The sequence below is a fragment of the Fukomys damarensis genome, unplaced genomic scaffold (genome assembly GCF_012274545.1).
Source record: "Fukomys damarensis isolate Sample0158 unplaced genomic scaffold, DMR_v1.0_HiC HiC_scaffold_20, whole genome shotgun sequence".
NCBI lineage: Eukaryota > Metazoa > Chordata > Mammalia > Rodentia > Bathyergidae > Fukomys > Fukomys damarensis.
This window is the reverse complement of record NW_022900932.1, coordinates 13,463,392-13,479,895: the sequence shown is the minus strand read 5'-3', so window position 1 is coordinate 13,479,895 and position 16,504 is coordinate 13,463,392. Positions and strand designations below refer to the sequence as shown.

General features: G+C 46.1%; 1 long non-coding RNA gene across 1 annotated transcript; it reads left to right on the top strand.

Moving 5' to 3' along the window:
- The first annotated feature begins 11,360 nt into the window (after nucleotides 1–11,360).
- LOC104857719 lies at nucleotides 11,361–14,559 on the top strand. The gene is made up of 3 exons (XR_778941.1): nucleotides 11,361–11,838; nucleotides 13,969–14,025; nucleotides 14,188–14,559. It is a non-coding gene; the product is annotated as an uncharacterized LOC104857719 (long non-coding RNA).
- Nucleotides 14,560–16,504: the final 1,945 nt, after the last annotated feature.

Sequence of the window (16,504 nt, the reverse complement as noted above, 5' to 3'; positions counted from 1 at the left end):
TGATAGGTCTCCGCTGGCTCAAGTGATGACATTGGCAAGAAACTGATCTTTCTGGGGAGCAGAAACTGAAGAGGACTCAAGTGCAGAAAACAAGGCAAGTTGTGTTACCTGTGACAAAGCCCCGGCTTTTATGCCTACAGAGGAGGGTGGAAGGAATTGCTTTGCCTTGGATGTCCGGAGCCCCAGACCAGACCTGGAGGAGAAAACTGTCGTGGAGCAGCTTCTTATCTTGTCCTGAGTCCTCCTTCTTCACAGAGAATCAGAACGTGCTCGGGTCAGAGGCAGAGACCGTGTAATCCTCTTCCTCCCTCTGTGTCACAGACAGGGAAATTGAGATGCTGTGGCATCAGTGAACTTGACCTTGAGCGAGAGCATATCAAATCTGGGGTCAGGCCCAGAGCTCCACACTCCCCACCCACTGCTGGCCTGAACTGGGAAAAGAAAATGAAAATCTAAGTCTGCAGCCCTTGGTCACCATGAGGTGGCCACAGCCGCAGCACCTGCCATCTGGCCTTCTCTTTTGGTACCGGGGATCAAACTCCGGCCCTTGCACCTGTGAGGAAGGCGGCAGAACCACTGAGCCAAATCCCCGGCCTCCATCTGGCCTTCGTCACACTCTCTTTGTGAGCCCGCCAAGTGCCCGCCAAGTGCCAGTCCCTGCTGTAAGCGGATGTTCGCGCATGGATGTCTGGCCCATGCCAATGTCCAGTAGCTGGGGCTACTAAGTCTGTTTGTGTGAAGTAGACCCTGTCTGGCTTGGCTTCCTCCACAAGGAGACCGTGCTTTCCCATGCTCGTCAGTGCCTGCTTGAATGAGGAAGACCTAGGACAGCCACAGTGAGTGCTGACTGCATGCAGCCAGAGATAATTCAGTGGGACTTCAGCATCTCAGGTGTAAAAGTCAGCTCAGGTATGACGGGACTGGTGCAGATACTGAAAAAGGCAATCCTGAGGCCTGGTGGTATTTGAGCCTGCTCAGACTACTATAATAAATATATCATAGACCAGGTGGTTTATAAACAACAGAAATGTATTCTTCGCTGTACAGGAGATGAGTGTTTAAAAGCATGATGCCAGCATGATTGGGTCCTCATAAGCATCATTTTCCAGGTCACAGCTGCTGACTTCTTTTTTATATCTTCACAAGGCAGAAAAATAAAGAAGAGGAAAGCTCTCAGAGGTCACCTTTTATAAGGGCACTAATCTTACTCATGAAGACTCCACCCTCATGACCTAATGACCCCCAAAAAGCCCCACCTCCTAATACCATCGTAGGTTAAGATGAGATTTCAACAAATGAATCTTGGAGAGACCCCAGCATTTGGCTCATTACAGGTAGCCCAGGGGTGGTCTCTCAAGTTGGTTGAGGACAGGCATGATGTTGTTGAAATTGCAGGGAAGACTCTGAACCTATGAATGCATGGATATCTGCCTGGGACAGGAGACCATGGTTTTTATTAAAGTGTCAATTCTGATCACTGGAAACGCTAAGAAGCTATAACATAGCTATGAAAGGAATCATTCTGGCTCTGCGGCCCCTCCTCTTCAGTGCCCTCGTCTCACATAGCCTAGACTGAGCTGGAATGCCCTCTTCTGACTTTAAAAACTTAAGTGTTAAGTGTCTTGGTCATAGCTGGGTGACCTTGACTGCTGCTGATACTATGTCATTTTTCCCAATGAGTGTGTTCTCTCTGTGAGACGTCACACTTTTGTGCTTTGGCAGTATGGATAAGGGAACTGCAGTAGACATATGAGAGTAGCGGATTCCAGAGAGGAGGCTTAAATTCTCTTTGGTGAAACGAAGCAAACCTTTCTTTTGAAGTGCAACTGAAAAAACAGTCCCCCATTGGGGCAGTGCTATCTACTTCCTGTGTAACATATACAAACATCCCCTGGCAACTGAAACCTAGCACAGGAGCTGGTGTTCCTGGGAGATGGTGAAAGTAGCAACATTTTGTCCTCTCTCCAAAACCACTTTCAGTTAAAGGAAGGGCTTAGAACTTAAAGTAATAATTAGATGTGAATCATTAAATATCAGACCTAAGAAGAGCTTCAGTTTCCTCATCTGTAAAGGAGACTTTGTGACTTACCTACAGAGGTGATGTGGAAACCCTATCTTTTGTACTCTCTCTCAGATGCCCACAGAATCTTACTGGGGATTAGGCCTTGGGAATTGTTTCAGCTCATGTTCTCTTTGAGATCGTCACTGGCAATAGTTTCCTGGACTCAGCACATAAATAAAATTTGAAAGTGTTCCACCTTCTTGGGTATATTCTGTTGTTATGCAGACATTTGGAGTGAATAACCCCAAATGCAAACTCCTGGTGTAAATGCCTGACCCATGACAGGGTTGTGTTTCCTGAAGCACTTGGTTGCAGAGCCCCCTGAGAGCTGAGGAGACTCAGTGCTTGGGAGACCCACCACCAGGAAGACGGCTGAGCCAAAGCTTCCCATCTGGTTGCAGAGGTTTCTGAGGCCCAGAAAAGAGAAGAAAATCAAACATATATGCTGTGTCTATCAGACTCTGCCTCTCAGAAAATGGAAACAAGGAGCAATGGGCACTGGAGCTTGAAGTTCACATGGCCTTGGGGATTTGGGTGGCAGGTATTTTATTTTATTTTACTTTGCTCTAATGAATAAAGGCGTTTCTATAGTTTGGATTGAAAATGTTCCCCAAAGGCTTGTGTACTGCAGGCTCAGTCCCAGGGTGATGATCTTGGTACATACAGAAGTGCCCTTGAATCTTTCTGTGTCAAGGGGAACTTGGCACTTTCTTCCTCCCTTTTGCTCTATCACATACCTCCTCCATGATGTGGGGCCAATTACCCAGAGACAGCCACTTCTAAAACTGTGAGCCAAAGTAAGCCTGTACAAGTTAAGGTCTCAGTTTTTTTTTTTTTTCTTCAGGACCTTGAGATATAGCTGAAGCTGAGCTCAAACTCAAGATCCTCCAGCCTCAGCCTCCTGAATGGTGGAATTAGAGGTGTGCATCACTACAGCCAACAATCTTAGATGTTTTATCACAGTGACAGAGACCACCCAGCACATTGATGATCAGGTTGGCTTTCTAATTGGTGAAGGGTGGAGTGGGTAGGTGAATTTTTGATTTCTTGCCTTGGCTTCTCTACAAACCTGCGAATGATTAAGCCCATTTTACTGGAGTTAGCTGCACTGGTTCATTGAAATCTAAGAACTCTGACAAGATCAACAGGAGTCATTTGGGCCCAGGAGCTAGATATGGCCTCTGTGGTGAGTTCCAACCTCAGGGGTGCTAGTCCAGGGCCCATTGGAGTCCACAGGCCGCACACCACAGCAAAGGTTCTTGGATCCCCCCAATGCCTGCAAAATGGTACGCTCAGCACTGGCAGCCTATGGGGGTTCATCAGAGTTGGAGAACCCCCACAGGAGCCTACCAAGACCCTGGATTTGTGCCAATCCTCAGTGACTTCTGGGCACAAAAAGCTTAAGAAGCCCTGATTTGAGAGATAGCATTTTTCTGGACAGTGGAGAAAAGGCTTCAAGAAAAGTCCTGCGGATTTGGTGGCAATTCCAGCCTAGGACCAAATCTCCACATGTGGCCTCAGGAACAGCACAGCTGCTCTCTCATGTGAAAATGAGGGGGTTGGACTGGATGATCTTTATTCTCACCCTTGCAGGCATGAGATGGGAGGGGGCCCCTCTCCGCTGAAGATCAGAGAGCTTCTTGCTGTGTAAAACACTCCCTAATCAGCCTTATGTCAAATCCCCCGCCCCCCAACTAACCACAGTGACAAGTCCCAGGAGTGCACCTTGTCAGGCTGTGAATAAAGTTCAGGCAGCTTGGTTAATTACCCTGACACTGGCTAGAGTTAGCTACCCAGCAGCTCGGGAACTTGTCTTAATGATTATAGGAACGAACACACACGCTGCAGCTCTAGGTAGAAGCACCCTCTTTGTAGCCTACAGCCTGATGTCGGAGCATCACATCCACCTACAGGGGTCCCAAGGGCTTCGGGGTCCATGGGGACATTGTTTCAACATGGGGCTGAGGTCCTTTTCCAAATACATTGTAAATAAAGCCATGCAAGCATTGTATTCACCATGGTCTCTTTCTCTTGTGCTTCTGCTTGGAATCTTCCCAGGGTGCCCCTCTGGTGTCCACGACAAGCTATACAGAATGTGCCCTCCCAATTCTCTGGCCATGTCGCCATTAACCCCTGCCGCCAGCCTGCCCTGGCCCTAGAGGAATGTGCTCAGTTCCTGGAAGGAGCCATGTACTTGCTTCCCTTTTCACCTTGCCTTCCTCTCAAACACTCTCTTCTGTTCTTGACCATGGTCCTCCTCACTCGTCCTGCAGATTTCGGGGCCTCTATCATTTCCCAGAGAGGGGGTCTCACGCCACCCCCACCATGTTCAGGGTGGCAGTCTAGGTTTCTACAGAGTCCTGGACAACATCAATCATGCTAGATATCATACTGTATTTAGGATGGTCTCCCCATGAAACAGTGACCTCCGGCCTAGCAGGGGCTGTACCTGACTCACGATGTGAGTCAGTCTCATGCATACAGGGATGGCTTTCTGTGTTGTTGACAGCTGTACTCAGAGTGCCTGCTCCATTTCCTGGGACATAGAGGATGCTCCATGAAAGTCTGTTGGTTGAATGAATATATGAATGAAGACACGAATCCTATGTGCTTAGCACAGTGACTGGTGCAACATGGGTGATCAGTAGTTTTGAGACCAGTAGGGACCATCCTGGTGGGACAGAAGGGCACGATGAAAGAACAAACTGCTGGGGGTAATAATCTACTAACCTTTGTAGCCTGGCATGGCAGAGCTGTCAGGAGACTCTGAGGAAACCACAATGGCAGAATGTTTGCATGAAATGAAAAACGGTTACCAAGAAAAATCTAATTATAGAGGTCACACAGCTGGGCAGTGCACCACTAGCTTCCTGCTAGCTCTGCTGCCTGTAGCACCACTGATGTGTGGGTTACAATAGCTGTTGCTTCTAGGGGACCCAGAGGCCACTAATGCCAAGAACACTGATTCTTCTTGGACCTGCAGATGTCTAGTGGGTGAGTAAGATGGAATAAAAGGTCTGGCACTCTATCTTCATACTGGGCCTATCCCTTTTGCTGTTTTAACGCTTAACAGATTGCACTCATCTCTGCATGTAGAGACATGTCGATCACCTAAGAAATGTTCTGTCCAAGACTATGACACAGGCTTAGCATGGCCAATTGCCCCTTGGAGCTGGTATGTGTTTCTTCTACCCCACCCTTGTGATTTTTCAGCAGTTTAAGCACTGAATGTTCTACTCCCAAAGCACAAGCACTAGACACTTGTGCAGGAAGACACACCAGCTATTATAAGAGTATCTCAGAGGTCCTTGTGCAACAATGATTACCTCCTGCTAGGCCACCAAGAACAATGGGGGATGCTTTGAGCAGAATGACAATGCCAGATGCAAGAAGATTCAATAGCTCCTGGAATGAGTTGACTGAGACCATCTGGTGGTCCAAATCTGTCATAAGAAGAAAACTCTTTTGGAACTGTGTACTTGGCTAGTGGAAATCATCAGAATTTAGACCTCTGCACCAAATCAATCAAAATCTGCTGCTTTCTTTGTTCCACAAGCATCTGCTTGGTCCCTTTCTTGACCAACTGCTCATTCTCTTTAGCCTGAGCCCCAATTTGGCTGAAGCTTCCCACCCAAACACCAAAGCTTTGTCTGTGTGGAGTGTGTGTTTGCAATATTTGGCCCAGTCTCATTTCTACGAACTATAGGTCACAAGATCTGGCTGTCTGTTATCATTTGGTAGGTGGATAGATGGGTGGATGGGTGGGTAGAAGGGTGGTAGGTGGAAGTGTAGATGGACAGATGGGTGGATGGCAGCCTCTCTGGTTTGGGTCTACAGTTGGCATAGTGAGAGCTCATTAGGAAGGGCTTCTAGACAGCCGAAGCACACAAATGTCCACAAACCTGGGCTGCCTTGCACAAGTCTGACACCTGGTAAGGAGATTGAAGTGTCTCTCGACCATGGAGTGGTTGGAAGGTGCAGTGGGGACCTTGTTTAGATGATTCCTTGGAATGATTGTCAGGGAGAGAGCAGAGCTCCTCTCCTCAGCCCACAGCATCTGAACCCCTCTTCTGATGGCTGCCTGAAGGTTTTCAAGGCCCCTCCAGGCCTGACCTGTCATGGAAAAAGAGAAAAGAAGAGAGGCTTCTCCAGGCTGGGTCTGAAGAGAGGAGACGAGGTCCTTAGTTCCCACAGTCAGTAAATGACAGAGCTGAGGTTGGAAGCCACCTCTGTTGGGCCTGTAGCCCACTGCTCTGTAGAAGTATATGATTTAAAAAAAAAAAAGCTTGAGAGTTTCACTTTTTAAAAAAGCAACCCCATTTAAAAATATCAATTTCTTTACATGTGGTGGCAGCAAGTGGGATAATAGTCCAACATTCATATGCAAAAATTCAAGGGGAAAAGATTTGCAGCATTTCTGGAAGACTCTCTTCTTTTCTAATTTTGGTTATGGTTGCTCAGCTTTCCCCTTGGGGTCTGGGTTTGGAGAGGATGGGTTATATTTTATTTACTTTGTAAAAGGACACTTTTCTCCAGCTTTCCATTCTTCACTCTCTCCTTCCCTTCTCCTCTTGCAACCCATTAGCTGGACCCCACAGCTTCCCAGGAGCAGCGTGGGAAGTTTCTGTCCGCATGCACAGTGCTCAGAGCAAAGCAGCCAGGGAAAGATGGAAGCCGAGCATCTGAGTCTCCAGGTTGGACACTTCCGGGTAGAAACAGCTTTGGCTCTTCGGAGCCATTTGACCTCTGCCAAGTGACCTAATGTTTGAGTCTCCTTTTTCTCCTCTCTGTATTAAAAAATAATAATAGTATTAATCTCTTGGGGAATATTATGAAATAGGTAAATACAAGCAAGATATTTAGTATGGCATTTTTCATAACTCACTTGGCAATAAAATCTGCCCTGAATCAGTGTTAAACAACTTTAAGTTGTTATTGCAACCACTCATACCTTTTTTCAGTGGAAATATGTATGTGTTTGATTACAGGGTGATACTTTAGTTCCCACTGGAAGAGTTAGGTTCCTTCTGTGAGCTATATGGGCCACAGTTCCTTTCTAAAGTCTGGAATAGTTTGATTTTCAAACTACATACAGCTTCAAGATCCCACACCAGGGGTGGGAGAGCTGTAGGTGACTGCTCAGGACTTCAGAGCTATGACCTTGATCTTGTCTGCTTAGGGGACTTGCCCAAGGGCACACAAAAACTTACTTTCAGGTAGGTATGCTCTCATATATTATTTATTCCAGGACCCTGCCCTTGACCAAAAATATCTGTGCAGTTATCTAACTTGAACTTTCCTAGCAGAAATCTGCATGTTTGGATCATCCAGGCTCTTTGAGAGACCACTTGCGCAGATGGAAGTTGGGCAAAGATGGGTACTAGAAGTTGGGCAAAGACAGCCAGAGTAGAAAAAGGATTGAGGCAAGACATGGACCCACGGAGGTGGAAGGGTGACCCACTAGGTGACAATGCAGGGTTATGCATCTGTATTCAGCCTCTGGAAGTTAAGTGTAATTTTGACAAATGGGAGATTTTAAATATATAACGAGGATGAATGAAGCAAGAAAATTCCCAACATTCTTTCACTTTTCAAATCACGTTTTCTCTCTCAAAAAGAGGGTCTGAAATAAGACAAGACACAAATCTAATGTAATTGTCAGCGGGGGAAAAGTCAACTATATGCATAAAATAATGAGTAAGTCACGGAGAGTTGCTACACTTGAATCAGAAAATGACCTCTGAGCTTCCCAGCAGCCAAGGGAAAAAAAGGAAAATATGATGATCATATGTCATCACAGCACATGTTCTGGGTATCTGTTGTGGCAAAGTAAACTGCCCCCAAACACAGTGGTTTAGGATAGTCATTTCACTTTTCTCGTGATTTTATGGGTTATGAAACTGGGGAAAGGCCTGGTAGGCAGCTCACATCTGGTGTACTTGGTATCAGCTGGGGTGAATGGGAGCAGAGGATCAACTTTGAAGATGAAATATTCAGTCACGAATCTGATGTTTAATTGATCTTTGCCTTCTGACTTTCTCCAAGGAAGCATCTCATCCTTCAAGGCTGTTGGGGCTGGGGCTTCTCAGACCTGATGGTCTTAGGGTGTTTTCACTTTTTTTTCTTCATTTTTTTTATGTTGTTCTTGTTGGTTTTTTTTTTTGTATCAGATATCAAACTTGGGTCCTTGTGCTTGCAAAGCAGATGGCGGCACCACTGAGCTAAATCCCGGGCCCTGGGTGTTTTCACTTTTCAGGACAACTGGCTTCTCTCAGGCAGGACAAGTTTGGGTTTTAGAAGAGCATGTGGAATGGTGAATATTGTAATGGTATCTTGGGAAAAATAATCTGCCACAGTAGGACAGAAGGAAGCACATACATTTGTCAAGAGGGTACAGTATTTTTGGCCCTAGGACCGAACTTGTGAGATGAATTTGTGAGATCTCTTAGAGAAGTGGTAACAAATCATTGGGCATGTGTGCCACAGCCAGCTCTTCGTTATCTTTGAGTGCTGTACAAGGTCCGTCATCACCACTTTAAAGATAGTCCGTGCACAGGGACTGGAACAATGTCATTAAGAGCCAGTTTGCGGACGAGGCGGAAATGGCATTGGATTTTATACATTTAGTAGTTCTGAAATCTGAGAATTTCCTTTCTAAGTTCTGGCCCTCAGAAATTAGTTACAGTCTTTGCAACCAAATTTTCCCTTTCAGTGGATGGATGGCCATATAATAGCATTTTCGTGCTGCCAGGCCATGGCCCAGCTCCGAGGGAGTCATACAGCTGTCCATCTGGCCCCTTCCCTCCTGGTCTTCCTTCTTGCTGGGGCAGTGGGACCCATAACAGTACACAGGTGGGTGTGGACCCAAATTTTTCAGATGTGTTCCTAGAGCTGCCTGCGTTCGAGTCATGTTAGACACAGGATGTCTAGACACTGTAAAACCAAGCAAAGTTTGGCCTGAGAATGCCTCTGAAAATTGAGTCCTTATGCAGTGGCTTGCATGCTAACTCAGTCCCCAAGCAAACTAAAAAACCCAGCTGAGGAATTTGCCTTTTTAACAAATAGCCGAGTCTCTGCCAATCACTGCAGCAGGACTTCTGTCCATCACAAGAGACCAGCAGTTTCAGCCTTGTTCACCCAAGAGGAATGACGAGTTGTAAACCATCCTGTGGGCCTCACTTCTGTTTCCCGCATGTCACTTCCTTTCTTCTGGCTGTAAATACAAGCTGCCCGTGTGATGGAGCTGCACATTTTGGCCCTAGGCTGCTGCCCAATTTTTGAATTGAGATTTAAACCAATTAAGCTTTGTAAAACTAGGTTTGTTGTAATTTTTTCACCCACACCTAGATGCAGATGCTTGTTAAAAAGCCAAGTGCTTGGCCCTACCCTTTAGCCACTAAATAAGCTTCTCTGGCAGCTAGAACCCATGGGCCCTGCTTTGTGACTCTGCCTGTACCATCTTGGGAGCTCCTTCCTGGCTCATTCTGAGAGCTAATCACTTCCAGCAAGGGCTTCTCCTGCTCTGGGACTGTTCTAGGTACCCTACATAAGAATACTTAGCCTCTGCAACAGCTCAGTGAAGGGTTATTTTCCATACTTCCAAGAAGAGGTTGGAGAGACGCAGAGGTTGCAGTCCCAACAAGGTCAACCAGGTTTTAAATGAATCATGCCAGCTCATACTCCCAGGGTCTGCTTCCAAGGACCTCTGGATGGATTCTGAGAGTCCAAGTGGCCAGGAAAGGCTTTAAGGACTGTCTCTTCAACACCAAGATGCCACTCATTCCCTGGGACATGAGATTGTCATCGCCCCCTAGATGTCTGCCCTGATGTAAGAGAAGTTAGTGAGATAGGAGTTAGGAGTGTATGAGGGAGTATGACCAGCAGCCCGAGCACGGAGTCAAAAATTTTGGAGTAGAGAAGGAGTCTGCTGACTCATCACTCTGCAGAGATCTTACTGAATCATCTTCCAGGTGTTCTTCGATGTCTGTGGCCTGACCTTCCCAGAGCACAATCACCCAGGCCATTGGCTCCAGGACACATGGGACTCACGTGAGCACTGCATGAACACTATGCAAATCAGGCCCTTAAACATGTGTAGAGTCATAGAGGGTAGAGATTATACTGTTACACAATACCCAGGCTCCCTTGAAGGCCCCTTAAGACTCCTAGACAGCCTTCATAGATATCCTACTCATGACCTCCCACCTGTCTAGTGGGAGCTCCACTTCTTTGCCTTTACATCTTTTAGTTTCTTGTCTTTGTGTCTTTGCAATACATTTGCTTGCACCCTACCTCTTCTACCCACAGTTTCACTTTTTTTCACATGTGACATGAACCTGGCATTCTGGTATCTCTCCTACTTCCAAGGTAAATGTGGAAAAGCTCAAGTTCATGAGTTTGGCTAATGTGCTGTCATTTGAAGATAACAGAAACATGGAGACCAGACATTGGCCCCTTATCTTGGTGCCTTTGGGGGCTAGGTGTGTAAAGCCATGGGCCAGGTAGAGTTTTGGTTCCCACGGCCACCATCTATTGGTCTAGGGATGGGTCAGGTGTGGTCAGAGACCTGTCTGCATTAAACTTTGTCTCTCTTGATCTGGCTTGGGCCACCTTTTATCACCTTCCAGACCCAGGTTCCATGTCTCAGGTGATTTTCTCTGATGGCGCAGATGCCTCCACTCTGTATGGAGTCAGCCCAGCAGTGATCGTTTTGTTCATTCATTTCATTCACGAAATGGCTTCTCCATATTTCCTATTTTCACTCAGTCATCAGAGAAGTAAGTGTTTGAAGTACTCACTTAATAAATTAAAAGCTGATTTTACCAATTTGATTGTGACCTGAGGCCTTCCAAAGTATGGCCCTGTTAGGGTGGCCCCTCTGCCCCAGCCTAGGTACCCAAAGAGTCGTCTTCCATGTTGGACCTAGAAGCCTGCCACATCATCCTTTTAGAATTCAAATCGACTGATACATGGGGCTCTTTGCCTGGGGCAAATTCTCCACCTTCAGCCCCACTTTGATCCTCCATCCCAGGCTGCTTTCATTGCACAGTCAGGCAACAGAGGCTGGAACAGATGACAACTCTTTGTAGAAAGCTGGTCCTTTGCCCCCAACTATGTGTTGTGGTGAGGCACTGAGGGAGGAGGCTGCATCACAATGGCTGGCGGAGTCATGGAGTTCCGAAGCTCTGACGAACTGGAGTTGTCTTTTCTGTCCTAGGATTCTGCAGCAGACTGCCTAGTCCCTTCACTGAAGCCCAGTATTCCCAATAGAAGAGGGGACCCTGTAGGTTCAGTCCCCTCATCCTGTGGAGGAGTCTATAGGGGGGTCTGTATCCAGGATCAGCAATGTTTAGGAAGATGGGAAGGTTGGAGAAGGAAAACACAAATGAAAAGAGCCAAAGAGAACGGTGCTATGATCCAGATCTGTAGCAAAGGGATGCTGGCCCTTGATGAACTCAGGGACATGAGCTACCTGCTTGAGACTTTTCACTCTAGGCTGCTGCCCAATGATGCACCTTGTCCCCAAGCATCATTCTCCCAGACCAGGTCACTGCCCAGTGCACTGCCCTTCCTGTACCCACTCCAACTCCACACACCACTCAGCAACATTCTTCTTTCCCTGATCATCAAATATGGTGGCCATAGCTTCATCCTGGCCCTGGCCCTCTGCCTAGCTGTGACTGGGGAGCTGGGGAGCTGGAGCCATGGTCCTGGGGGTCCTTGAATAGATGCCTTTGAGCTTTTAGCACTGGAAGAGGAGGCAGCTGAGCCCAGAGGTGAGTTCCTACCCTCCCAGTCCAGCCATGCCCTGGTGGCTTCCTTCCCAAGGCCTGTGTTCCAAGGCATCCTTAGCAGGGACTCAGCTTCCTGGCCAGGCATGCTGTTATTGGCTCAAGGGATGTTTTTAGCACAGAACACTCAGTGTGGGCATCTCTGTAGGGGAGCAGGAAGTCAACCTCTCAGCTTATCAGAATGTACAGTGTGACTTCTTTGCTCTCCCCTGATGATCTTACACATTCCCAGGACAGCTTTCAGTAAGCCTCCTGCCTGCTATTTGCACTTGGGGCTGGGGGTGGGGAGTGGTGTGGGGATCTATGTGGCATTTGTTGGGCTCAAGAGAAGGAAGTGAAGACATTCTCCTTTGATCTGTGACATGTGAGAACATTCTCCTGACAGAAGCAGTCCCCAGTAACAGTCACAGCTCCCGGGCCTCTGACAGGCCGCAGCCTGTCACCTTCAGCACCCTGCCAAGCACAGCAGCCCACTGTGGCAGGAGGAGGAGGTGAACCAGGAGGCAGGGCCTGCCTAGGGAGGGGGCTAAACAGGCACAGAGAGAAGCAGAACTAGAGGGATGCTGGGAGCATAAGGAGAAACTGAGGCCAGTAGGGACCCAGGCAATGAGGGGCAGGGGCCCAGGAAGTCAGAGAGGGGCATGGCAGAAACCATGCTGAAGATAGAGGCCAGTGGAGGAGGATACACAGAGATGTGTCCCCTGCCTCAGCCAGGAACTTGTAGACATGACCCTGTCTGGAAGTCAGCATCTGGCCCGGCTGGGGAGAAGGCAGGGAAGGCATCTCAGGCCAGGCCACTGGTGCCAAATACTCTGGACCTCTGGAGCTTTCAGACGTTTCCTGGACCCGGGTCCTTGGGCTCTAGCTTTGGGAAACTCAAGTCAAGACTTGGGGGCTCCAGGTGGTATTATTTATTTCAAAAAGAATATCTACTTAAAATAAAATGTTGCTTTCTCCCATTTAAAAATAACCTTTCCCACCCCCACTCCCTCATTACAAAATAAAATAATACAAGCTCATCATGGGGAACTTGGAAAATATGAAAAGATGCTGGAGAAAACAAAACATGAATTATAATCACATCACATCACCTAATGATATCCACTGCTGGCAATATGCTGGCTTTCCTTTCAGTCCCTTGTCAGTGCACGGAGCTATATAATTAGCAGTAATGTGCCATGGGCATTTTATTAAATATTATTTGACATCATCACTTTTATTAGTATATATATCCTAATATCGGTACATGGTATTCTTTATTGAGGTAATAGATACTTGGCTGAATATTTAGGTTGTACCTAACCTTGTCATCATGAATAACACTTTAATAAATGTCTTTTCTCCTGCATCTTTGCCTCGGTGCCTGATTATCTCAAGATACCTATGTATCATTAGGGACATATATATAGGCATGCAGATATAGATAGATGATAGATAGATAGATAGATAGATGGATAGATAGATAATAAATAGATACCTTCAAGTTGTCCTGTAAGAAGATTATACAATTCTGATGCAATTTGGATTCAGGTGCTGATCACAGAACACTTGATAGCTAATGACTGTGCTTTGTAGTTTGTAAGGTAACTTGACACAGGCAGGAAGTGAGTACTGTCATCTCTGATTTTCAAAGGAAGAAATTGAGGCTCAGAGAGGTTCAGTGACTTGCGATGATCTTAAATTTAACCAAGCATTCCTTCTTCCCATTCTGGGCACATCATCAGCACACAGTGTTGGCTCCTTGTGGGCTCAGCTTGCATAACCCTAGAGTTACCTTGCCTGGATGCAGCTGTTAGCCACACACAGCTATGTGTATTTATTAAAATAAAGCTTTTAAAAAGGTTTAACTCCTAGGTCACTGCTAAGGTCTGGAGTGCTCTAATTGTGTCCCCCCAAGGCCCATATGTTGGTGTCTTGGTTCTCAGATGGTGCTACTGGGTGCTTCCTGAAGTGGGCCCTAGGGGGAACCCTTTAGCTCATAGGGAGTGCTCTTGGGAGGCAGTTCTCTGGGACTCCTTGAGCTGTCTAGAGGGCTGGTGTGAAGGGAACAAGCCTGCCCCTTCCCATCCTCTCCGATGCGGCTCGTGATGGAATCTTGCTTTCTATCTGTCACAGGATAATACAGCCAATGGTCATGATATTTCTTGGACTTTGAACCGTCCAAATTACAAGGTACATAAACCTCTTTTCTTCATAAGCAGCTTGTGTCAGGCATTTCATTATAGTGATGGAAAGCTGTCTGATAGAATCACTTCACCCATATATCAAGTATTTAGGGATTACAGCTGGCTATGTGCCAGACAGTACTGCAACAGAGCATTTCTATCATTGCAGGTTCTACTGGGCACCACTGCTCAAGTGGATTCCTCCACCTCCTGTCCTCTCCAACCAGCTCTTCATTGACCTACACATTGAGTATGAATAAAATCTCCTGAAAACACGCATTCAATCTTGCTAGACACCAGCCCAAAAATCTTTATGGCTCCCTCCTTACCTTATCTGCCCCATTAGGAGTAAGCATACATCTACAACTAGATTCATTCTTTACCTCCAATGCTTCTTTGTATGATTACACCCATCAGCATCTGGCTGAGGCCCCACGGCACAGAGACGGATGAACCATGGACTCTACACTTAATGAGCCACAGTTTGAGGGATGGAAACACTACACACACCCTGGACCTGGCCATGCTTTACTTTTCTTTGTAGCACTTAACCACTGCCACTTATTATCTGTTGCCTCCATTAGAATCTATACTTCATGAGGACAGTGGCTTTCTCTGACTTGTTGACTTCTGTGTCCACATAGCCTGTTGCAATGCTCAGCACTTGGTCAATGCAAAACAAATATCTGTAAGTGAATGACCATATTCCAACACACTGAGATTCTGAGTCTTTCTGATGGGCTAGAAAAAAATGGAAATGAAGTGGTCCTCAACAGCAGGACTGTGTACCTCAAGCCTACAATACTTAAAATCTGACCAACAGCCCCTCAGGACTCTCTAGTCCCAGCCTGTCACCATTCCTACAAACAGTCATTCCTCTTTCCATTGAGAAAAGGGGACAATGCAAGACGAATTTTTTTCCAGATGAATTTTATGACAACTTTTTGGTTCATAAGAGGTTCCCAGCAGGAATGATCTCTTATTTGAAGAAATAAATCAAACACTCAATCCCAGCAAGTTGCCCAGCAAGAAAATTTAAAGAACATATTCACAGACTCTCTGAAGTTGAGATTGGAATAAATAAAATAAGAATCTTTCTTAGACTCTTCTGTCATGTTGACTTCTGGGAAGTCTTTTCATACCAACAAGAAGCATTCAGTTAGCATCTTTTCTTGGCTACCTGTTCACTTACAGAACTTATGGTAGGAGTGGGGCAGGGAACCATTTAAGGAGCAGTGCAGACCCAAGGGAGGGCAAAGACTTGGGCCCTCAAGTGTGCCACAGAAAATCCACCCACTTATGTCCTGTTTTGTTTTATTTTCACCTTTATTCAGTGTCTTCTTATTATAACATTTTCAGTTTCCATTGATTTTAAAACCAATTGGAGAACCCCCTATCTTTTAATAGAAAAATTTAGTCCATTCACTTTTATTGTAACAACCGTTTTATGTGATTAGATTCCTTTATGCTTACTATTTAGAGTATTTTATTGTGATTCTTTTCTTTTCTTTATAGTTCACTCAATTTTTCTATTCCCAATAGTTTCCTTCTGTTTTCTCACATGTATAATTAAAAGTATGCTTCTCTATTATGGGGAAACAAAATGCCAACTATTTCTACTACTGCTTCTGCCCTACTCCAATATTGTATGGATTTTAAAATTCTTTTGTGGTATCGTCCTTCCTCTCACCCCTCCAAGTTCTAGTTTTTCCCAAAATAGCTTTATTATAATCAGTTCCAGGCTATTACTAGGTCCCCCCCCACCGGCCATACTTTGCTGTGTCTGAATCAAGATTGCTGTTTAACACTTTCATTACACATTTCAAGAAACTATAATTTCATCCGCCTAAATTTGACAATTTCTCTCTCTTCCTCTCCCCTCCACTCGCTCCACAGTCTCTGCTCTGATTCATTTGAAAAAAAACAGAATTCCACCTTTCCACCTTTATATCCTTTGATGGTGTGGTAGTTTATAAATTAGTGCAACAATTCTTTGATACTTCTTCCTTTATGAAGCAGAACTTAATTCCACCCCTGTGTGTGGGCTGCATTTGATTGATTTGATTCTAATGACCAGAATGTGGACTGTAGATGACTTCTGAGGCCAGAAGAAACAATGTGGCTCTCTCCTTGCTTTCTCTTTTGGGTCAGTAGTGAGAGAGGAAGCAGCTGCTGTGCTATAGCAGCCTAGGGATACATCCACGCAGTAAGGATAGAGGAGTCCAGGACCAGCCAGCAAGGAGTGAGGCTTCCCACCATTAGCCGTGGAATGGGTCACATTGCAAACACATCCTTCAGTCCCAGCCAAAGCTCCAGCTGATTGAAGCTGGCAGTGTCAGAATCCCTGCTGAGATGCCCAGTAGATGCCTCTTTGCCTCTTCTTTTCTCCTCAGGACCCAGACCAGTTCCATAGTTTTCTTGCAACTCCTCAGCAGGTTCTTTCAGGAGTGCTCAGCCTGGCCCATGTGGTCCTTCTGCTGGCACTG